Source organism: Orcinus orca, chromosome 12 (genome assembly GCF_937001465.1).
Source record: "Orcinus orca chromosome 12, mOrcOrc1.1, whole genome shotgun sequence".
Taxonomy (NCBI): Eukaryota; Metazoa; Chordata; class Mammalia; order Artiodactyla; family Delphinidae; genus Orcinus; species Orcinus orca.
Window position 1 is genome coordinate 27751538 of NC_064570.1, and position 23526 is coordinate 27775063.

At 41.4% G+C, this 23526-nt stretch overlaps 1 protein-coding gene and 1 long non-coding RNA gene across 2 annotated transcripts in view; one reads left to right on the plus strand and one right to left on the minus strand.

Moving 5' to 3' along the window:
• AHI1 (Abelson helper integration site 1) overlaps positions 1-15288 on the plus strand; it is a 246470-nt gene extending 231182 nt beyond the window's left edge. Inside the window, exons 33-34 of the transcript XR_007470456.1 lie at positions 6195-6483; positions 15191-15288. The gene's annotated coding sequence lies outside the window, so the exon portion shown is untranslated. The remainder of the gene's footprint in view (positions 1-6194; positions 6484-15190) is intronic.
• On the minus strand, positions 1588-22354 carry LOC125960617 (uncharacterized). Its single transcript, XR_007470464.1, has 2 exons — positions 21929-22354; positions 1588-3142 (listed from the first exon to the last, which is right to left on the minus strand). It is a non-coding gene; the product is annotated as an uncharacterized LOC125960617 (long non-coding RNA).
• Between the last annotated feature and the right edge of the window lie 1172 nt (positions 22355-23526).

The following is a 23526-nucleotide window of genomic DNA, read 5'->3' on the forward strand; positions in this document are numbered from 1 at the left end:
TATACCAAGCTAAAGAATCTGAACACATCCGGTGGGCTGAGAGTAAAAGAAGGACATTACAAGGATTTTAGCAAGAGAACAAGGTCCTGGTTTTAAAAAGATATCTGGCAGATGAACTTGGGAGGAAAGACCAGATATAACAGGAGATGGCAAGAAGCCACTGACATAATCTAGTCAAGAGAGGATGAGGGACTGAGGCAGGGCAGTGGCCAAAGAAGGGAGGGTAGAGAATCAGATTCACTTTTTGAGTTTGACCCAGTAGGACTTGTGGGTAGACTGGAGAGTGTTGGTGCAGGAAAGCTTTTAGCTTGGGCAATCAGATGTACCCATTGAAGGAAACACAGGAGAGGTGATAACTTCTGTTTTGTACATGTTGAGTTTGAGGTGCCTGTGGAAACATCTTGGGCTCTTTGAACATTTTCCAAATATGTGGCAAAGATGGCCATTGTAAAGTATTCATTTAACTTTGTGATAGGTTTTCCCCCTTCACAGAGAAAAAGGAATGAAATGACTCAATGGGGTTGCAACCATGGACTCTAATCTCAGGAGGTGGGAGCCACACAGCCCCAGGGACTCTACTGCATGCTCAGTGCCCCTGAGTAAATTCACAAAGTGCCTCTTCTAGGTGACAACCTGCAAAAACATGATCTCTGTGTAGATTAATAAGTAAATGACATCCTTCCACTGGGCGGAAGCATGCATGGCAGAGGGTGTTGCTAGGAGAGTGGACTGTGGGTAAGATTCCATCGAGCCACCCCCACCAGTCAAGCACTTGTGTGCAGGTCCCCATCTGCACAAGCATAGGCAGAAGCCCACGGTCATCAGTGACCTCTTAATTGCCTAATCCAACTGATACTTATCAATTCACCTCTTACTTTATTCAGTAAACACACAATACTCCACTCTGTGACACCAAGAACACCATAATGAGCAAGACTTGCCCTCAAGTTGCTCTCAGATCAGTAGGCAAGTCTGAAGTGACAGCCCCCAAACCTCACTATCACATGATGAATGATTTCAAACTGATAGGTGCAAAGTATAGCAGTGTGAGAAAAAGAAAAGCTACATTGGGCAGACTTACAGAAAGCTTCAGGGAGCAAAAGGCAGAGAGAGTCTTCTGGCGTTAGCAGGAATCCCCAAGGTGGACAGGGTTCCCAGAAGGATCTTCCACAGAAGGGAAGGCCGTAGTTCCCAGACACGGTCAGGAGAATCATCTGGAGAGTTTTAAGGTATCAGCAAAGGAGATATTTGCAATGAAAAAAATCTGACAGTGTATGGAATATTACAGAATTTATCTGTGGAGAACACTGCTCTTTCTTTTTTGGGTGGACACACATTAATATTGTTTTTTAAATACAAGGCCCAGGAACTTGGCTGGAGGGGGAGACTGATGCAAAAAGGACTAACCTCCTCTGTGAACCAAAGGTGGGCCTCTCAGAGGCTGAGGAAGATGCCTCCAATTCAGACATCTTCTGGGTTGTTCCCAGAGGAAGACCCAGAATAGGAGATGATTTTGGAGGGTTGGAGAGGAGAGGCAGTGACTTATTAGCTTGGGCTGCTGTTAAAGAGTACTGTAGACTGGGTGGCTTAAACAACAAACATTTATTTCTCACAGCTCTGGAATCTGAGAAGTCTAAAATGAAGGTGCCAGTGGATTCAGTTCCTGGTGAGGGCCCTCTTCCTGGTTTGTAGACAGCCACCTCCTTGCTATGTTCTCACATGAGAGAGACAGAGGGAAACTCTGGTCTCTCCTCTTTTTATAAGGGCACTAATCCCATCGTGGGGCTCCATCCTCATGACCTCATCTAAACCTAATCATCTCCCAAGGGTCCCACCTCCAAATAGATATGCATCACATTTGGAGGTTAGGGTGTCAACATGTGAATTTGGGGGGAATACAAGCATTCATTTGATAGCAGGTAGGAACCTGATACTGGGGGAGGGGAGGAGAGAGAAGATGGGAAGAGGGCACTCTGGGGCAGGGAGCAGATAAGGTCAGGGCATAAAGACAGCAATAACCATCCTGTTACTCCTCTAATGGTGGGAAGGGTCAAGTCCTTCAAGGAGAAGTGGTGTCATATTGAATAATACCTTGTTTCCTATTCTGCCTTTAGTCTTTCCTGTGTCATTAGGTAAGCTTTATTATCCACTAATTAGTGTCAGCCTGGTGGTGGTGATACCCTGGGGAAAGTAGGGAGGTGGGGATCATTTGAAACAAAGACAGGACAGGGAGGGGCTTCCCTGGTGGCACAGTGGTTGAGAGTCCACCTGCCGATGCAGGGCACACGGGTTCGTGCCCCGGTCCGGGAAGATCCCACATGCCATGGAGCGGCTGGGCCCGTGAGCCATGGCCGCTGAGCCTGCACATCCGGAGCCTGTGCTCCGCAACAGGAGAGGCCACAACAGTGAGAGGCCCGTGTACCGCGAAAAAAAAAAAAAAGTAAAAGAAACAGATCCAACATGTAGTCAGATTTGGCTCTTCCCTGTTACAAGACCACCAAACTGATCAAGGAAAAAGTAAAGGGCAGGAGTTGGGGTAGTAGGAAAAAGAAAAAACAAGGAAAATCTCAGAATCTCTTTCCCTTTAACCCAGGAATCCTCAGAGGCTTTTAGAAGGAAAATGAAATTCCCATGGAAATATATATCATGGAAGATTGATTTCTTTCTGGTGGTTAGAATTATTTCTTTGATTCCGAAAGGCTGAAGGAAAAGTAAAATATAAATACAGATTTCCTTTCTGTGTCTGTCTGTCCCCGAGAATTCTGTTTCTGAAGGTTTGGGGTGGGGTCGTGCCCAGATGGCTCTGATGGAGCACCGGGTTTGGGGACCACTGCCATAGACTATGGGGACCAGGACCGTTTCAAGGAAGTGCGGTTTTTGTTGTAGAAAGCTCAGTCTGGTGGCAGGGTGGCGGTGGAGTGATGGGGCAGAGACCGGGTGGAAGGCCGGGTCATGAGACCTGGTGATGGCCCTCCTGAGGCTCGCTGTATGTGCTCCCACCATCCGTCCTGCCGGTTTGCATTCTCATCGTCTCCCTGGGAGTGAGCGTTCTCCCTGGCAGCAAGGTGTCTTCACTTGAATTCCCACTGTCGTCGAACGAAGATAAAGAGCGGCGTGTTTGTCTTTCATCAGGACGCCATCTCTGAAAGACAGGGACAGAGTCAAGGCCACACGGACCTACTCCTGGCTTTGGGATCCTGCTAGCTTCTAGTTTCTGTATCTTATCAGAAAGTCAGGAAATTGCTAAAGCAAATACCTGCTTTTTGCATTAGGCTGGGCACAGCTTGAGTTTCAAAAGAGGAACCTGGCTCCTTCCTTAATTAAAGGGTTTCTGTATTTCCCTACTTTTTAGTAAAATGCTGAAAAGAAACGCGGATGCTGCTGTTCTTACAAAATGATATTTTAAATGTGTCCTTAATTAAAGCCGAGTCTTAAGGCAAACCTTTGTGGGGTTCCTTTTCCCCTTAGAAGTGCATCCCGTGCTCTAAATGTGAGGGACAGAACAATTACGGGGCATAATAAAAGGAATTATGTCTAAATGTACCCAGCCTCCACCCCCTGCATCTCCCTTTTTAATGTACATGTGGGCAATACCAGGAAACAAGCCGGGCACAGTATTTGCTGTCTTCATATCTCCACTCCTCTATTTGGAGTCTTGGGTAAACATGCCCCCAGCCACGGAGCTCAGCCGTGTCTGAGCCCCGCAGCCTTCCACCGTCAGGCACCTCCCCTGTAAATTCTGATTAACATCTCTCAAATCCATGGCAATCTTTCGGAGTCAAAGAACAAAAGAGACTGTACCGGAACTTAAAACAGTACCTGCCTTACACAGGAAAAGCCTTCAATACATCGTTCTTTTACAAACATCAGGAGAAAACTTCTACTAGAAGAGTCATCTCACTCTGTTCATGGGTACTTTAACACATAGGTCTCAAACATATACATACATATATATATATGTATATGGAAGCTGTAGATAGTATAGGCATAAATGTGATATTATTAATGCTATGTAATCCTTCTGCTATAGGATGGAGTAATACATGTATCACATATAAATACATGCCTCATAATATGGACTGTTACACATCATGCTAAGATCTGTACTATTAATAACTGTGTATCATTCCAAATGCTAATTGTCATTTTTCAGAGTCCAAGCATTTGTTTTGGAAGAACAAGGCCACAGCTCACATTGTTCTAACCGTGTGGCCAGCTGCTGGCTTTACCACAATGAGACCCATTGTTGGGTAAATGGAGTCCCTCAGGTGAATGTAATTATGCAAATCCCTCCCTAACTACCAGCACTCCCTTGACCCCCCCCCCCCCCCCCCCCGCGGCCTCCCACCAGTGGGAACACTGTCACATTTCATTATGGGAGGCTTCCCTTATTTGCTGGGAGTGTCCCCCTCCTCATTCTCAGGCCTGATGGCCAGAACTGGCTATGCAGGCTCTACCCCCATAGGCCTGCTGGTCTCACTAAGGACCTCCTAGAAGACCAAATCCTTTTCACCAGCCGATAAATTTCTTCACAATGTGTCAGACATTGGCAAACATATCCTTTAATTCCCTAGCGTGTCTACCTCCTTATTCAAGGCAGGCCTGCACACAGATAATTCTAAGGTCAGAGGCCAGAGAGGTGGAATGAGGCTCCTTTGCGAAAGATGCTGGAAGTTATGTAGCCCCGTGGTTAAGTGTCACACACACACACACACACACACACACACACACGCGCTACTCTTCTTAATTCACTCTAGAACAACCCTCTGTGGTGATTGAATATTAGCATCCCCCAATCCACAGACAGGAGAAAACTAAGCTACATTTGCTTATTTATTGACACAACCATAAACATACCTAGAAACAGAGAACCTGGACAAATAGATCTCTTGAAAATCCCCATCTTTTAAAATTTACATGAGTCGCAGGGCTCATTTTTTCCACATTTTTGGTGATTTCCCACAGTCACCAAAATAGAATTCTGCCTACAGTGGGTCCTGCATAAATGTGAGGGAACACAAATTAACCCCTTTTTACTTTCTAGAACTAGTTCAATGAAATAAGAATATTCATTTAATAAATTACTTCTCAACATTCTGTAAGTCCTCGCCCTACTCTCTGCTAAGTTTTAACTATTGAGAGAATTTGAATGTAAAGTCAGATGTAATGACAGTGAACCAAAGAATACTTTTCTGGAGAAAATAAAATATCCAAAGCAGTTTAAAAACACAGAACTGCTAATTACAAAATTTATTTATGTTAAATCTAACTTAGCTTTGATAGCAAGATGATCATCAAAGAATGAGATATTCTAAATGCCAGAGGCTCTGTAAAATTTGTAAATTATCAGTGAGGATATGAGACTAAGCTTTGGTTAGCAAAATGAGAGGGGAGGGGCTTCCCTGGTGGTGCAGTGGTTGAGAGTCCGTCTGCCGATGCAGGAGACACGGGTTCGTGCCCTGGTCCAGGAAGATCCCACATGCTGTGGAGTGGCTGGGCCTGTGAGCCATGGCCGCTGAGCCTGCGCATCCAGAGCCTGTGCTCCACAACGGGAGAGGCCACAACAGTGAGAGGCCCGTGTACCACAAAAAAAAAAAAAATGAGAGGGGAGGAAAGAGGTCAGACTTACTGGCAAAGAACTCTCATAATTCAGAGCCAAGACCAGACATGAGGGAGATTATCAGGGAGGATGCTCCCTTATTCCTTTATTCACACAAAAGCTGTATGACTATTGTGGGATGGAATTGGAAGAAAGAGAATATATGTGGGAGTAAATGAATAGGTTTCTGTGTTTTTTTTAAGCTTTTCCTGGATCCTGCAGTTCTAGTTTTAAAAAAGAAAAAGAGATCTGGGCTCTGGTAATAAAAGATATTTTTGCATCATCTTTATGTTAATTCAAGGGCTCTTAGGTTTAGGTAGATGAAATAAAAATAAATTCATGTATTGGAACCTACTGCAAAAGAGTCAAGATTTCTTTAATGGTATCTATCGCATGTAGGAAATAAGCAGATTTTCCCACTGAACTGTTTAATCACAACCAGCTTATCATAGTTTAAATTTTTCATTATTTTTATCTGTCATTTGTTTAGTCCTTTGCATTGGCCATAAACTGTGCCAGGTACTTTATTCATCGGAACCTCTTTACTCCTCAAAGCCATCACATGAAGAGTTATTATCTCCGTTTTACGGAAGAGGAAACTGAGGCCCAGCTACATCAAGGAAAACACATAAACAAGAAAAGAAATAAATCCATCATGAAACAGGCCCTAACATTTCAAGATCCAGGGGATTCCTGCCTTTTGTGGCCTCTTCTCTGCCGTTCCCTCAGGGAGAGCTTGGTGGAAGTGACTCCGGGCACTGGAGTTTGGAGCCAGGAAAGCCCATGTGTCAACTATCAGGGTCCTGAATGAAGATGAGACGGGCCAGCCCTTGCTAAAGAGGCCACCAGTAAAACCTGCCAAGATGTCACAGGGACATCCTGCGGTCAGTCCTAGGGAACTGAACTTCTTTTTTCTAAAATTGCAACGATATTTATTAAGATTTCTTAAAACTGCTTTTAATTCTCTTTAGTGTCATGATTCCATTTGGAAATTTTTCTTGTTTCCTAGATGTACCTGGTATGTTGTGATATGTTTACAAATGGGATAAGGAAAAAAACTAAAATAATGGGAAAAAAGCACCTGTATAAAAAAAATGGCCTCGGTGAGGCAGGTAAGGAATTGCATCCAATATTCCTTATATGAAACACAATTTTGCATCTTTTTGACCGGTTGTGTACATGGATTTTAATTGATCCTGGCCGCAGCACTGTACTGACAGGTATCTTGCCCTAAGTTTATTATCCATATCAGTTTCATTAAGGGAGTGAATAACCAAGAGCCACATCATATCAGCTCTGTAATATAGAAGAGCAAATGATCTGTCAGTCTTGGGTAAGAACTGCACTGAAAGTATTTTTGAGGCCATAGGTAGTTATTTTTATGAAATTCTTACTGCAGTAACACCTTGCTAGCTAACAGCCACTGCTTTCTCCAGGGCTCCTTTCTAGAATCGCCACCTCAGGGCTCAGTGGCATTCTGGGAGACCAGGGCTGGAGCTATGCTGTCTTCAGAAAGCTCAGTTGTACCTGGTCTTTCAAGATATTCGAAAACCAAGAATGTGAGCACTTCAAAAAAAAACCCCACATCTCAACTTCAAAGATTTTAATAACCCGTCAGAAAGACAGTTTTGCCACTACAGGAGGAGGAGGCAGGAACTAGAAACCTCTTTCTTGTGTTGTAGTTTTGGACTTTGGTATTAAACGGAGATGGGCACTTGTAGTTTTCACAGTGGAGAAGGCAAAAGCAGGTGGGTTGTGACTCTGACATCTCTTCCACCTAAAGTTGTCAGCTTGGAAACACTGCTGCCTATTGATCCCAAGCCAGAGCAGTGGTTTCAGGGTTGTTCGAGGGGTTTTTTGGGGCTGCCAGGTTGACAACAATGGAAAGTGTAGAAATGTCAACCAAACAAAAGAAAAATCCCACCATGTTATTATTAATCTTTAAAAAGGAAAGCCTGTTCCCTGATACCAGTTGGAAAAACCTACAGCAGGGCAGTCAATCCCTTTGCTCCCTCCCCTCTGACCAAACTGGGGAACTAAAGCAATCAGACAAGTGTAAAATGGATGAGAGGTGGGACAAAGCATATCCAAAAGGTCAGATTTTCCCATATTCTTAGAAAAAAGTATCTTTGTAACTAGGGTAAAGTGCACAGTTATCAGATAAAGGCCAGTGAAGCAGCATATACAATGGAATGACTAATAAATAAATTATTTATTATAAACTATTATTTATAAAAATAAATAGTTTATTATTTGATGGTGATGATTCATACAACGAAGTGCCAATACGTGACTCAATACTCAATCCCTATTTGGAAGATTTTTTGAAGCTTGCATGGAAATGAGAACAGTCATTTACCTGAATAATTTTCTCATGTATATATAGAAAGTCGACGCATCTCCTGGCTTAAAAAATAAGTAAATAAATCAATCTATTTAAAAAAATTTTTTTTTCCTATTTTTTTCTTTGTTATCCCTATTCCAGAAATTTCTAGGGTCCATTAAAAGCTGTTCTTTGAACAATGAAGAGTTGGTGACTGCATCAGCTTTCTCTTCAGCACTACCTATGCTTTATTACTTTTATTAAGGAAATATAAAGTAACAGTAAAGAAAATTTGGAAGATAGAGCAAATCTCAACTACTTTCACTTTTTAAAATTCCCTTCTAATGCTAATGATACACATGCTCAGGTTTTGCATGATAGCTAGTTTAGTATCTGCCAAAGAATATACCCTGCTTTCTTCTACTGAACATTGCATAGTAAGCATTTTACTTGCTTTTTGTAGGTTACATAGTACGTCATAAACTGCCTTGTTCCACAATTTAATTAATGCCCTAGTGTTTTCTTCCTTTATTTCTTCCTTCTTTTCTTCCTTCCAACTTCTTAACCTTCTACCCTCTTTTCTTCTTTCCTTTCTGCCTGTCACAAGTCCCACTGTTTCTTATTTATTTTGTCTTTTTTATGCCAAGTTTCCGGAAATACGATTACTGTGTCAAGGCAAATGATGATTTTTATGGTTCTTTATATATGGTGCTAACTTGTTTTCCAAAATATTTGTAGCAATTCCCACTGCCAGCAGTGGTAGATGAGTGTACCAAATTCCATAAGCCTCCTCTGACAGTATGTTTAAATTGTTCAAAAATCCTAATTGTTATTTTTATGTATCTTTTAAGTTTTTAACAAGGTTCATAATTTTAAGTCTTTTTGTTTGCTAATTATGCTTCCTCTTGTTCAAATCATTCATTTATCTACTGGGATTTTTTTTTTTCTTACCAATTTGTATAAAGTCTTTCAATCGTAAAGAATGTGCTGTCTTTATCATATGTGCTCTATCCATCTTTTCACAGCCTTTTGTATGTCTGTTTACTCTGGTTGAGGAAGATGTTTTTATGGAGATGTAAAGATTTGCAAAGTCTCTTTAGCTAAATCTATAGACTTCTAGTTTTTAGATTCTGTCTTTTACTTCTAAGGTAATCAAAAGCAATCCAGCATTTAGATATTTGATAAATATTAAACTCTTTTTCTATACATTAAAATATTTAGGTTTTTACTGTGTTACACAGTGTACAATTCAGATATACATGGATTTTCTGCTCCAGTCATTAATCACTAACCACTATCCCTTTTCTTCCTGGTCATTTTATGAGGCTTGCCTTATGATGTATTAAATTCTTATCACTGTGAAGTTATCCCAGCCCAGCTCTACACATGTATTTATTGTGGCTAATACAAGGCAGTACTGGCTCCCCTTCTTAGTCTTTTTCTTTTGTAGAATATTCTTTGATATTTTTACCTATTCCTTCTTTGAAAGAAAATGTAAAATCATATTATCGAATTTAAAAACATCATGTTGGGATTTCTTTACACCTGAGAAATTCTTTCTTGTAATCCTTGAGATGAGGCGGCATGTCATGACTGGGGTATTTTAGCAACAGATGACCTGAACCAAACTGGGTTAGGTGAATTTTTACTCAGAACAACCTGAAGAAGACATGAACTAAGAGGCCAATATAAAGTATACCTAAGGAGAGGCTTCCAGATCCATATTTGAGGGAAATGTAAAGAATCAGGGCCACAGGGAGTGAGTTAGCCTTGAAAAGTAGAAAGGGCACTGGGAAATCTAGAACCCAGGAGAGCAAGAATAAATCAGAAAACGGACTTAACATAACCATGGGAACCTAACCAAACTCTTGGTTTTTTCTTGGTACTTTTCTACAATTCCATTGAATTTCTCTTTGTGTTAGCAGTGTCATCCTGAGCCTGGCCATGCATTTTATAAACTAGAAAGAAGCTCTTATAATCTTGTGAAAACTGTCTCAATAAAATCCAAGCATCTGTCAGATTTCCATACTGTTTGATGTGTTCTGCAGGAATCTTACATAAATTCTCAATGAATCTTTCATTGCAGTTGCCTTATTACAGATTTTTGAGTAAGCGGAGCGAACATTTACTTTGTGATGTTCTGCAATATTTTGTTTTGAAATGTGTACTCTTTTGAAATCAACTGTAAGTCATAATATTTGTCTTTATTTTCCAACTTCAAAATTGCCTTTTTTAAAATCAGAAAGACATGTGATACCCTCTTAGCTATAAACATTGTTTTCTAGGAAATAAAATACTTTCAGCAACAAATTTCACGTATGTTCTATTTCCTGAAATGTAGATCAAGATAACGAAAATAATATGCCAGATCAGTTCTCCAGAAATCAATCTTTACTCAAACATTGTTACGAGTGCAAATACATTTTATTTATGAATGCTTTTTGACCTTTTCCAGAGCTTTTTCTTTCCATTAGAAACTCTTCATTTTAAATGACATCTCCATAAGTAAATATTATTTAAAGGAACAAGTATTATAAAGAACAGAATGTTGCATCCTTTATAATTCTGTATCCTTGTGTTAGACCTCAATACCGAAATTCTTCGAAGCTTCAAAGTTATCTGCAGAATTCTGGTGGAAAGCGCTTCACTCTTCTTAATCTTTGGGGAGAAGCTATGGCAAAAGATTATATTTTATCTATCATATTTCTTTTGGGGGAACTTCTCCTTTCCCCATCTCTAATCATGAGATCTATATAGCAGCAGCCATCATTTATGTAACTTCATATACTTGGCCACTGTGACTGTGCAAGAGGGAAGTCCCTGAATCAAATGAAGATACATCAAATCCCAAGGCACTGACCTTAGCACTTGATCCTGAGAAAGCCACACGTAACAGACACTCTTGGTGTTTTGCACCGATCCCCTCTGGTACCTATTTTTATGTACCTGTGTCCTGGCTTTGATGTACTTTGTATCTAAGGGCTTGCATCTGTGACTCTCTTCTGAGGCCTGTCTTGGGCTACTGGAGATGCTTTGCTTTCACACATTTGCAAGCAAGTGCAGAGAGTCAGAAGCATCTGGAATGGGGTGACCTTTAGCCAATGACCAGCTGGTCAGTTGAAAAGTGCCACAAACTTGCCCTGTATCTGGACAAACTTTGAGCGCCGTTTGCATTCCAGAGCTCCCAGTAGGATCAGGCTGAAGCTGGAATTTTGCTTGAAATCACTCCCTTGTTTGGTTTCTTTCCCCTTGCCTGTCCCTGCTCCCTCGTTCCTTTTCTCCTGAGAGCACTTTCACTGTAAATGACTTGAACACATAGCCCCTTCACAGGCTCTGCTCCTAGCAAACCTGACCCAAGCCAGCATTGACTCCTGCACGGTCCATGAGTTTCTCTCCCTGAGATTTTCACTCCTGGAGTTGGGAGGTAGAAAGCTTGTCAGGATGAGTCTGAAGCTGACCCACAGAAAGCTGGGGAGACAACCCTGAAATGCTACAGTCCCCACCTCCAGCTGTCCTTGAGGCATCTCAGGACACCCCCAAGGTGTGGTTGAGATAGAAGCTGTGGTTCAGGTAGTTAATTCCATCCCTGTCAACAGACGTTGGGGAACTTTTCGAGACCTGGGAAACTTTATTTCCCTCTGACTGTGTTATCTTCTGCTTTATGAAAAGCCATCTTGGGAGTGGGGGGAGGGTGAATGGGATGAAGGTAGCCAAAAGGTACAAACTTCCAGTTATAAGATAAATAAGTACTAGGGATGTAACATACAACATGCTAAATATAACATGCCATATGTTATAGTTGAAAATTATTAAGAGAGTAAATCCTAAGAGTTCTTATCATAAGGAAAAAATATTTTTTTCTTTTTCTTTTCTTTTGTATCTATATGAGACAATGGATATTCACTAAACTTATTGTGGTAACCATTTCATGATGTATGGAATTCAAATCACTATACTGTACACCTTAAACTTAGTGCTGTATTTCAATTATATCTCAATAAAACTGAAAGGATACAAAAGAAAAGCTGTCTTTATAAAATGTAACTTTATATTTAGCTATCCCTTGATTTTACAAAAGAAAGAAAGACAAAAGGAAAAAATAAGAAAGAGGAAAAGAAAGTAAGCCGGACCCTACACTTGATAATGGTATCTGTCAGCATCTTTCTGTTGAACGCATCATCTTCTCATTTTGACAAGCGCATGGCAAACGTTAACGCTGCCCTCACTTCTGTGCCTTAACTGAAACTTGGTTTTGCCTAATGACAGTTTTCCTTATGACCAGTTCTCAAGAATAGACTACTCATATTCCCTCTCCTCTTTAAACTTCACACCTTTAAACTGCAGTCATATGTTGCCGCATAACAAACTACCACAGGCTTAGCAACTTCAAGCAACACCTAATTATTAGCTCACAGTTATGTGGTGAGCAATTTCGGAAGGTCTGGCTGGGTTCTCTGCTTAGGGCCTCACAGGCTGAAGGTGCTGGCCGAACTCAGCTCTTATCTGGAGGTTCTGGGGAAGAGCCTGCTTCCAAGCACGTCCAGGCTGTTGGCAGAATTCTCTTCCCTGTGGTCCTCATTTCCTTGCTGGCTGTCAGGTGGAGGCAACTCTCAGCTTCTAGAGACTTCTCTCTGGTCCTGGCCCAAGGCCCCCTCTATCTTCAAAGCCAACGATGGGCGTGAATCCCCATGATGCTTTCTGACTTCCTCTTTTGCTACTTTCTGGAGAAAATTATCTGCTTTTATAGGGCTTACCTGTCTGGCTCAAGCCCACCAATGGAATCTCTGACTTGGGGCTATAATTACATCTGCAAAATCCTTTCAGAGCAACACCTAGATGAGTGTTGAATAACTAAGGCACAGGAATCTTGTGGGAGGGGTCATGTTTAGAATTTTGTCTACCATGGCTACCAACTTAGAAGCATTTTAGTACCCCTTGAGGGTCTTGGATTAATGTGGAAGTCTCCCCATTCCATAGCTGGGGTGAGTATTTTCTCCTAGGGTAACTTCAGCTTTTGGAATTATTTGCTGCTTACTGTTTGGATGTTGTCTGCTACTTCTTCATCATCTTATTTTTGTCTTCGTTGAGTTGGGTGGAGGGTTTAGAGATTCCTTTTACTTTCTTGTGAGGCTAAAAAATATTCTTTAGAAAGTATGTTTGTGGAAATTTGTATAGGATCTCGTTATGTTGTAATAGGAAGGCATATTGGAGTATATAATCCCCTATAATGATGCATTCAATGCCCACCGATTCTTTAATTAAATGAGAGAGAGAGAGAGAGAGAGAGAGAGTGTGTGTGTGTGTGTGTGTGTGTGTGTGTGTGTGTGTCCTTACGAATGATACAGCATGGCTACTGAGCAATCAGAGTGGACACCAGCCATGAATGCCCAGTACAACTAAAGAGCGGCCCTGCTAGCTCCAATATCAAAGAGGCACTTTATAAAGTGCTACGAGAGACACAAAGATGAACACAAAAAAGAAGATATGACAAACAAATCTTGGGAGGAAGAAGAGCTATGTGTATAAAAGATAATGGAGAAAGTTTAAGCATTAAAAGAGAGATAAAACACTTTGTGTAAGAGGGGAGAAAGATTATTTCCAGCTAAGAAATCCAGAATATTCTATGGGAATACAGCCCCTGAGGTGAGACTGGTGGAAAACAGGCATCCCAGGCCTTTCAGTCTCATCTAGAGAAAAACCATTTTTCAAGATCCTGCTGGAGTGCCCTCTGTACCATGCATGTTAATGTGCTGGTAAACTACTAAAGATACTTTTGTGTCTAATGCAGGTATAACTCTGTTTTCTGTGTGAGGTCTAATTTTGATTATTTAAAGATAAACCATAACATCAAGACATCAGTTTCTTGACATCAAGAGACTCAGAGACTAGCCATCAGGTTATCAATTGCTTTTTATTCTCTGTCCAAAGTAATATTATAAAAGATTCAGATATTATCGCCTTGATGTTTTAAATTGAAGTATAGTTGACTTACAGTATTATCTTAGTTTTAGGTGTACAACATAGTAATTTGATATTTTTATAGATTATACTCCATATAATGTTATGATAAAATAGTGGCTATATTCTCTGTGGTATACATTACATCCTTGTATCTTATTTATTTTATACATAGTAGTTTGTATCTCTTAATCCCCTTCACCTATCCTACCCCTCCCCCTAGTCCTCTACCCCCTGGTAACTGCTAGTTTATTCTCTGTATTTGTGTGTCTGTTTCTGTTTTGTTATATTTGTTCATTTGTTTTATTTTTTTGGATTCTACATAGAAGTGAGAAAGATTCAGTATTTGTTTCTCTCTGTCTGACTTATTTTATTAAGCGTAATACCCTCCAGGTCCATCCATGTTGTCGCAAATGGCAAAATTTCATTCTTTCTTATGGCTGAGTAAAACGCCATTGTATATGTACACCACATCTTCTCTATCCATTCATCTGTTCATGGACAGTTTGGCTGCTTCCATATCTTGGCTGTTGCAAGTAATGTTGTTGTGAATATTGGGGTTCATGTATCGTCAAATCAGTCTTTTCATTTTCTTGGGATTTATACCCAAGAGTGGAATTGTTGGATCATATGGTAGTTCTATTTTTAATTTTTTGAGGAACTTCCATACTGTTTTTTATAGTGACTTCACCAATTTACATTCCCTCTAATAGTGCATGAGGGTTCTCTTTTCTCCACATTCTTGCCAACACTTGTTATTTCTTGTCTTTTTGACAATAGCCATTCTGGCAGGTGTAATCACATTGGTTTTTCATAGCTCAGGCCTCTCACCTTTTTTTTTTTTTGCGATACGTGGGCCTCTCACTGTTGTGGCCTCTCCTGTTGCGGAGCACAGGCTCCGGATGCGCAGGCTCAGCGGCCATGGCTCATGGGCGCAGCCGCTCCGCGGCATGTGGGATCTTCCCGGACCAGGGCACGAACCTGTGTCCCCTGCATCGGCAGGCGGACTCTCAACCACTGTGCCACCAGGGAAGCCTGGCCTCTCACTTTTTGACGGTCAGTCCTGAAACAGAGGATTTGGTCCACGACTGCACAATTGCTTTAAAGAGGATGTGCTGACACTTTCAGCAGCATCTTTCCCGGTAACAGTGATGAATGTGGTGATTGCTTTGATAGACTGCAAACATGGCTACAATTATTTGGCTCCCTTTGCAATGTGACTTCATAGCTCTTCCCATCAAGAGGTGGGGGGAGCCTATTTCTGCTCTCCTTGACTCTCAACTGACCTTGTGACTTGCTTTGACCAACAGAATGCAAAAGATGTGACATCATGCCTGGTCTGCAGAGACTGTGCCTGCCGGCCTGCTCTTTTGGAACTCTCTGGAGCCACCAGGTAAACAAACCCAGAACCCCATACAGCCAAATCCAGAAGCAGAGCTGGATTTCAGGTACTTGAGGAAACACAGCTGAGATAAGCAGAAGTGTAGGTTCCCAAGAAAAAGTTAATGGCTGTTATTTTAAGACACTAAGTTTGGGGTTGCTTTGTTATACTATCACAGTTCCATTTCTTTTCTGAGGGAGGTTAAAAGGGCAAGTCCCACCCTATTCCTTAGTAGCAACATTAAATAGGGACCTGGGACAAAGATTTCTCACAGGAACTTTGCAAGTGTATTTCATTTGTTTCAATAATGGGCAAAATTTCTTTCTGTGATAGGTACACATAGATTTTGTGTAATTACTTAAGAACTACAGTTAAAAGTCACAATATTTTATTTCCATCTATTTTTTTCTCTCTGAGTGAAAAAAACCCATTAAATGTGTTATGAGTTCCAGGTGCTTCAGAAGAAAAAAGGTTAAGTTTAATTGAGAGTCTCCTGAACTTTTAAGCTTTCAAAATGCTCCAGCAATGCTATTAGATAGCGTTGGGCAAATTGGTGGGTGCAGTGTGGGGTGGGACGGTCTGAAACATCCGAATAACATAAAAGTCTTTTTAGTCTTTGTAATTCTAATAGTTGATTTCTTTTTCTAAGTAACATTTATAACTCTTTAACTGTAAGACGTGGGCATCATCCCTCACTCCTGCCCTCCCAGCCCATTTTATACGCAAGAATACCAAGGCTCAGAGAGATTGTCACTTGACTTAATGGTAGAGTCATGGCATTTTCCCATTACCAGCTGACACCAAAACCCATACTTTTTCTTTGTGTTAATAAATGATCAGTTGTTTGAAATTTGATAGTATGTTTCATTTAAGTTCCTTAAAGTGGTAATAACTTTTCTTCTTGCATAACATCCATGTCTTTAATTTGGAAAATACTGAGTAGGGAAATGATTAATTATAACAATATATCATTTAATTTAAGAAAAAACACCTCTACAGTCCTACTTGCAGGCTCAGCTTTCAAGTATTTATAGTCTACTACTAACCTCACTACTAGCTTTGTGCTCATCTCCCCTCCTCCCCGGCAATATTTGATTTGTGAATATTTTAAACATCCAGAAAAGTTGACACAATTTTAAAGCAATCACGCATCCACCCACTGCCTTGATTCTATAATTAACATTTTATAATACTTGCTGTATCATATCACCTACTCATTTATCCTTTCCTATCCATCCACCAACCAATCTTTTTATATTCACCTTTAATCGGACAGCTCCATAGCCCAGGACAAAACACTGCTAAGAACATTGCTTTGTGGACAAAGGTTTGTCACCTCACCTTGGCACCAGGGTCTGCAGACAAAACCACTGATGATCTAAAGTCAACTTCAAAAGAGGGATGCCAATAAAAGCTCCAGCTGCAATCAGTTTCAAAATGACTTACATGGTCTGAATGGAGGCATTGCCTGCCTGTTAATGGGAAGGGTTGGCAAGAATGCAACTCCTGCCCACTGGCCTAGAGGATGTTCCTTTACTGCAGCTCTAATTCTGAGTCATATGTTGGCCCTTTTCTCTTCCTTTATTTTCTTTTGTCCTTCTTTTCTGTCTTTCTTTCTTCTTACCCTTGGGACTTTCTTCTCAATAGTGATATAAACAAAAATAAAGGACAGGGAAAGGAATCATGGAATCACAGGATATAGAAGGACAGGAGAACACCCTATGACTCTGCCAAAGGGGCCAGGTGCCTGAGATTAGGGGTAAAGTTCACTGAACACAAAAAGCTAAACAACATGTACAATGATGGAGAGAAGAGGCAAGGCAAATCCAGAAGAGTGACACAGCTAGATGTTAAGGAAAAGTGGTCAATACGTGCTACCAGGGGTCTGGAGGAAGGGCCCTGGAAATATTCCATCCACTACTGTTTTAAAACCATAATGCCCACATAGCCTGATAACTGATTTTTTGTCCCTGGAACATGCTACTTCATGCTTTATTCCATTCACTAAACACAAGTATTGAACCAAAGAGAACCAGTCTTACAAATGGATTTGAAATTTATGGCTTTGGGAGCCCCAGAAATTCCAGTGTATGCCGAGAGTTTTTGTAAATCACGTGGGAAGTTCTGTGGCTGCGTGCCCTGGCTGCTGGGAATTTCTCCAGTAAGTGAAGCCCGTTGAGTCCTCCCGCTACTAAAACCACAACCATCCTGTTCAGGGATACGCAGTTAAACAAAACGTCACTGCTTACCAGGAGAGCACTCAGAGGGGAGCATTTAGAGGAATAGAAAGAGGGAATTCTGGAGGAACTTAGACAACTGTATTGCAGTATGAAGGGTAAGGAAAAAATCTACTTGACCTAAGTCTATTATTGATGTAGTACATTACTTATGGGTTTCCCTATGCACAAGATTACTTGGAACTTTGCTTGAAAAATGAGAGTTTCTGATAACAGTTTGCAAAAAAGAATTTAAAAATTAAGCCCAGGACAAAACCAATCGTGTCATTTTATGGTTATGGAGATAACATGAGGCTATATCTGTTGTGAGAGAAATGGACCAGGACTTGGAGAGAGCACTCATGGTGGGAAGGGCTATAGAACCAGAGTGGCTAGGAGAGAACAGCAACTGACCCATGGGAATGGAAGATTAGTTGGGGCAATTGGGCCATCACAACTGCCTTGATATCCCAGACAACCATCTAGCTCTCTGCATTCCTGAGTCTGAGTATGTCTTTGGTCTTTATAGTCTTAAGCAGCTCAAATAACTGAAAATGATGACTTTCTCTCATATAAGGTGTGCCAGCGTTCCAGAAGCTCTATGCGTGTGAGAGAAGCAGAGAAATGAGCCATCTCATCTTTACTCACACCTCCATGTTTTTCCTCCTAGGAAGTATTAGGATCTCAGCTATATTAGAAACAATATAATTTTATAGTTGATTAAATAAACCTATGTTTGTAGTCAGTGGTTGCTATGGACTCAACCACTGACTAACAAAATATTGAGTGTCCACTCAAAATTTATATAAAATTCATATGTTGAAGCCCTAAGCCCTGATGTGACTGTATTTGAAGGTAGGGTTTTTAGGAGGTAATTAAGGTTAAATGGGGTCATACAGTGGGGTCCTAATCTGATGGGATTGGTGGCCTTTTAAGAAGAGGAAGAGAAAGAGAGATCTCTTGCTTTCTCCACATGTACATACTGAGGAAAGACCATAGAAGGATCCAGTGAGAAGGTGGCCATCTACAAACTGGGAAGAGAAGCTTTACCAGAACCTGACCATGCTGGCACCCTGATCTCAGATTTTCAGCCTCCAGACTGTGACAAAATACATTTAAACCATACAGTCTGTGGTATTTTGTTATGGCAGCTTGAGCTGACTAACGCAGTGGTAACAAGACCAAAATAGGAACCTAGATCTGACTCCTGATCAAATACATTTTTACTCTTGTTTAAATATATCAACCGCTCTCATTCATTCTTGTTCTCTCTTTCTCTTTTCTCTCTTTCTCTGACTTTCTCTCTCTCCCTCTCCATCCATTTTCCCAAGTAAGTGTTGTGTTCTTGGATTCTAGCTGACCTAGTGATGACAGAGCTTGGCAACATGTAATTTAAAAGGGGCTTTTCAGAGGTCTAGGAACCATTAGGCAGGGGATTTCTATGTGCTGCTACAGTATTCCATGTTTCCCTTTTGTAGTATTCATATTCACCCTTAAAGTTTTGTATTTTTCCCTAGAGCATAAGCTCCATGCGGACAGAGGCTTTTTGTCTTGTTCATTGCTGTATCTCCAGCACCTAGCACAGAGAAAATCACCAGCTGTACCTTCTGTCACAATTCTCCCATTTTTCATTCAACAGCATTCATGAAAGACTTACTTTGAGCTAGGCACTGTGCCCATGGAAAATAGTAATGGTATAGTGGTTCTCAAAGTGTGGATCCTGAACCAAAAGCATCAACATCGCCTGGGACCCTGTTAGAAATACAAATTCTTGGGCTTGGCCCCAGACCTACAGAATCTAGAACTCTGAGGATAAGGCCCAGCATCTGTGTTTTCACAAGCCCTCCAGGTGATTTAACTCAGATTTAGGTTTGCAGTAGTGATGACCTCAGTCTTTCATTACAATTGCCCTCATTCTTCTATCTAGGTGGACGGAGTCCTTAACACACATCACCTGGGTATTGCCAAAAGCTCAGCTCAGAACTGCTTGAGCCCGATTGCACATTGGAATCACCTGGGGCGTTTTCTAAAAATACCAAATGTGGGGTTCCTTTCCTGGAGGTTATGCTTCAATCAGTTCTGGCTGTGGCCTGGGCATTAATGTTTTAAATGCTCTCCAGGTGATTCTAATATGTAGCCAAGACTGAGAACGACTGAGATAGTTGGAAGGCTACAAAAGGAAAGGGGAATTGAAACTGAGCATACTGAAGGAGGCTGAAGTATTAGATTGAGTCACATGAAGTTACCATAGTTATAGATCAAACTCTGTCGAATGTCGGCAGTTATATATGATTTAACATATAAGATGCTCTCAACTCCCAAACAAAAACGGTCACGGCATATAGCCAACAAAAGGGCCCAGAAATGAAGAAATTATATAAACTCAATCTGTTTAACTGAAGCAAAATCCATTATCTTCACCACTAATAATGAAACTGCTGGGAATTCCCTGGCGGCCCAGTGGTTAGGACTGGGTGCTTTCACTGCCAGGGTCCTGGTTCGATCCCTGGTCTCGGGAACTAAAATTCCGTAAGCTGTGTGGCACAGCCCAAAAAAAGAGCTGCTATTGTGATTTTTGGTTACTTTTCCTCAAGGGCTGGGGTCACAAACTTTTCTGCAAAGGGCCTGATAATAAATATTTTAGGATATGCAGGCCACATGGTGTCTCTTGCCACTACTAAACTCTGCCATTGTAGTAGGAAACCAGCCAGAAACAATATACAAATGAAAGGGCATGGCTGTATTCCAATAAAACTGTATTTACTAAAACAGGCAGATTTGACCAGGGACCATAATTTGCCAACCCCTGTTCTACATTATGAATTTTCCATAAGAGTGCTAGATATGAGTTGCCTAAGACTTTTGCATGATGAAACAGCTGCCAGTTGACTTAAGTAAAGTTATACAAATCAGCCATAAGACACAAAGAGAGCTTCCATATGTCAAGTAGCTTTCAAGTGATATGCTGTAGTATTGTTGAGTTCCTTGGAATAGAAGGACTCCCATGTAAGCAGCAATTGTGAGCCTTGGGGACAGAGATGGGAGGAGTCCCAAAGTGTGGAAACTCCTTTTCCCTTCTTACACAATTAATGTTGAGCAGATATTATTGTATTAGGCTGCTAGGGCTACCATAACAAAGTACCACAGACTGATTGTATTAAACAACAGAAATTTATTTTCTCACAATTCTGGAGGCTGGAAGTCTGAGATCCAGATGTTGGCAGGGTTGGTTCCTTCTAAGACCTTGACTTGTAGATGGCCATCTTCTGCCTGTGTCTTCACATGATCTGTGTGTGTGTGTCTGTGTCCTAATCTCTTCTTCTTGTAGGGACACCTGTCATATTGGCTTAGGATCTACAGGTATGACCTCATTTAACATTAATTACCCCTTTAAAGGTCTTATTTCCAAATACAGACACATTCTGAGGTACTAGGAGTTAGGACTTCAACACACACATGGGGGTGGGAGCATAAATTCAGCCCATAACAGTTATTAAATGCATTACCTTCATAAACAATGCACACATCAAATAAGTCCTCTAAAATCACTGTAGTTTCCCTTTGCAACATCTTAATGAATGACCTCTCCTACTCAGAGATGGTTAGAGCTGGAAGGAGTCTATAGCTTAGCTCATTCAAAGCTCATTTTGTAGCTGAGCAAACAGACCCAGAGAGATGAAGTGGTTGACCACAGTCATACCGATAGGGCAAGGGTAAGATGTTGCAGGGATATCCATGTTCTTTTATGGAGTTTCTAAGTATTTATTGAGCACCTACCACATGTTGGGAATTGGGTTAGATGCTAGAGATAAAAGGGGGTTCCTGCCCTGGAGTGGTTTGGACATGGACCAACCCATGGGCCATAGTTAAGCATGTGGTGCTGATGTGCATGGGAAAAGTGTAAAAAGTTTGTAGGGATGCTGAATACCTGTTGTTTCATCACTAATAAAAGGGTGAGGAGGATAGTGGTTCACAATGTGGAGTAGAAGGATGTGCTCTCACTCCCTCTTACAAGAACACCAGAATCACAACTAACTGCTGAAAAATCATCAACAGGAAAACACTGGAACTCACCAAAAAAGATACCCCACATCCAAAGACAAAGGAGATGCCACAATGAGACGGCAGAAGGGGCGCAATCACAATAAAATCAAATCCCATAACTGCTGGGTGGGTGACTCACAAATTGGAGAACACTTATACCACAGAAGTCCACCCACTGGAGTGAAAGTTCTGAGCCTCACGTCACACTTCCCAATCTGGGGGTCTGGCAACGGGAGGAGGAATTCCTAGAGAATCAGGCTTTGAAGGCTAGTGGGATTTGATTGCAGGACTTCAACAGGACTGGGGGAAACAGAGACTCCACTCTTGGAGGGCACACACAAAGTAGTGTGCTCATCCGGACCCAGGGAAAGGAGCAGTGACCCCATAGGAGACTGAACCAGACCTACCTGTTAGTGTTGGAGGGTCTCCTGCAGAGGCGGGGGGTGGCTGTGTGTCACCGTGAGGACAAGGACACTGGAAGAAGAAGTTCTGGGAAGCACTCCTTGGCGTGAGCCCTCCCAGAGTCTGCCATTAGCCCCACCAAAGAGCCCGGGTAGATTCCAGTGTTGGGCCACCTCAGGACAAACAATCAACAGGAAGGGAACCCAGCCCCACCCATCAGCAGACAAGTGGATTAAAGTTTTACTGAGCTCTGCCCACCAAAACAACAGCCAGCTCTACCCACCACCAGTCCCTCCCATCAGGAAATTTGCACAAGCCTCTTAGATAGCCTCATCTACCAGAGGGCAGACAGCAGAAGCAAGAACTAGAATCCTGCAGCCTGTGGAACAAAAACCACATTCACAGAAAGATAGACAAGATGAAAAGGCAGAGGGCTATGTACCAGATGAAGGAACAAAATAAAACCCCGGAAAAACAACTAAATGAAGTGGAGATAGGCAACCTTCCAGGAAAAGAATTCAGAATAATGATAGTGAAGATGATCCAGGACCTCGGAAAAAGAATGGAGGCAAAGATCGAGAAGATGCAAGAAATGTTTAACAAAGACCTAGAAGAATTAAAAAACAAACAAACAGAGATGAAAAACACAATAACAAATGAAAACTACACTAGAAGGAATCAATAGCAGAATAACTGAGGCAGAAGAACGGATAAGTGACCTGGAAGACAGAATGGTGGAATTCACTGCTGCAGAACAGAATAAAGAAAAAAGAACGGAAAGAAATGAAGACAGCCTAAGAGACCTCTGGGACAACATTAAACACAACAACATTCGCATTATAGGGGTCCCAGAAGGAGAAGAGAGAGAGAAAGGACCAGAGAAAATATTTGAAGAGACTACAGTGGAAAACTTCCCTAACATGGGAAAGGAAATAGCCACCCAAGTCCAGGAAGTGCAGAGAGTCCCATACAGGATAAACACGCCGAGGAGAAACACGCCGAGACACATAGTAATCAAATAGGCAAAAAATTAAAGACAGAGAAAAATTATTGAAAGCAGCAAGGGAAAAATGGCAAATAACATACAAGGGAACTCCCATAAGGTTCACAGCTGATTTCTCAGCAGAAACTCTACAAGCCAGAAGGGAGTGGCATGTATACTTAAAGTGATGAAAGGGAAGAACCTACAACCAAGATTACTCTACCCAGCAAGGATCTCATTCAGATCCGATGGAGAAATCAAAAGCTTTACAGACAAGCAAAAGCTAAGAGAACTCAGCACTACCAAACCAGCTCTACAACAAATGCTAAGGAACTTCTCTAAGTGGGAAACACAAGAGAAGAAAAGGACCTACCAAAACAAACCCAAAACAATTAAGGTAATAGGAACATACATAGTGATGACTACCTTAAATGAGAATAGATTAAATGCTCCAACCAAAAGACACAGGCTTGCTGAATGGATACAGAAATAAGACCCATATGTATGCTGTCTACAAAGGACCACTTCAGACCTTGGGACACATTCAAACTGAAAGTGAGGGGATGGAAAAATATATTCCATGCAAATGGAAATCAAAAGAAAGCTGGAGTAGCAACACTC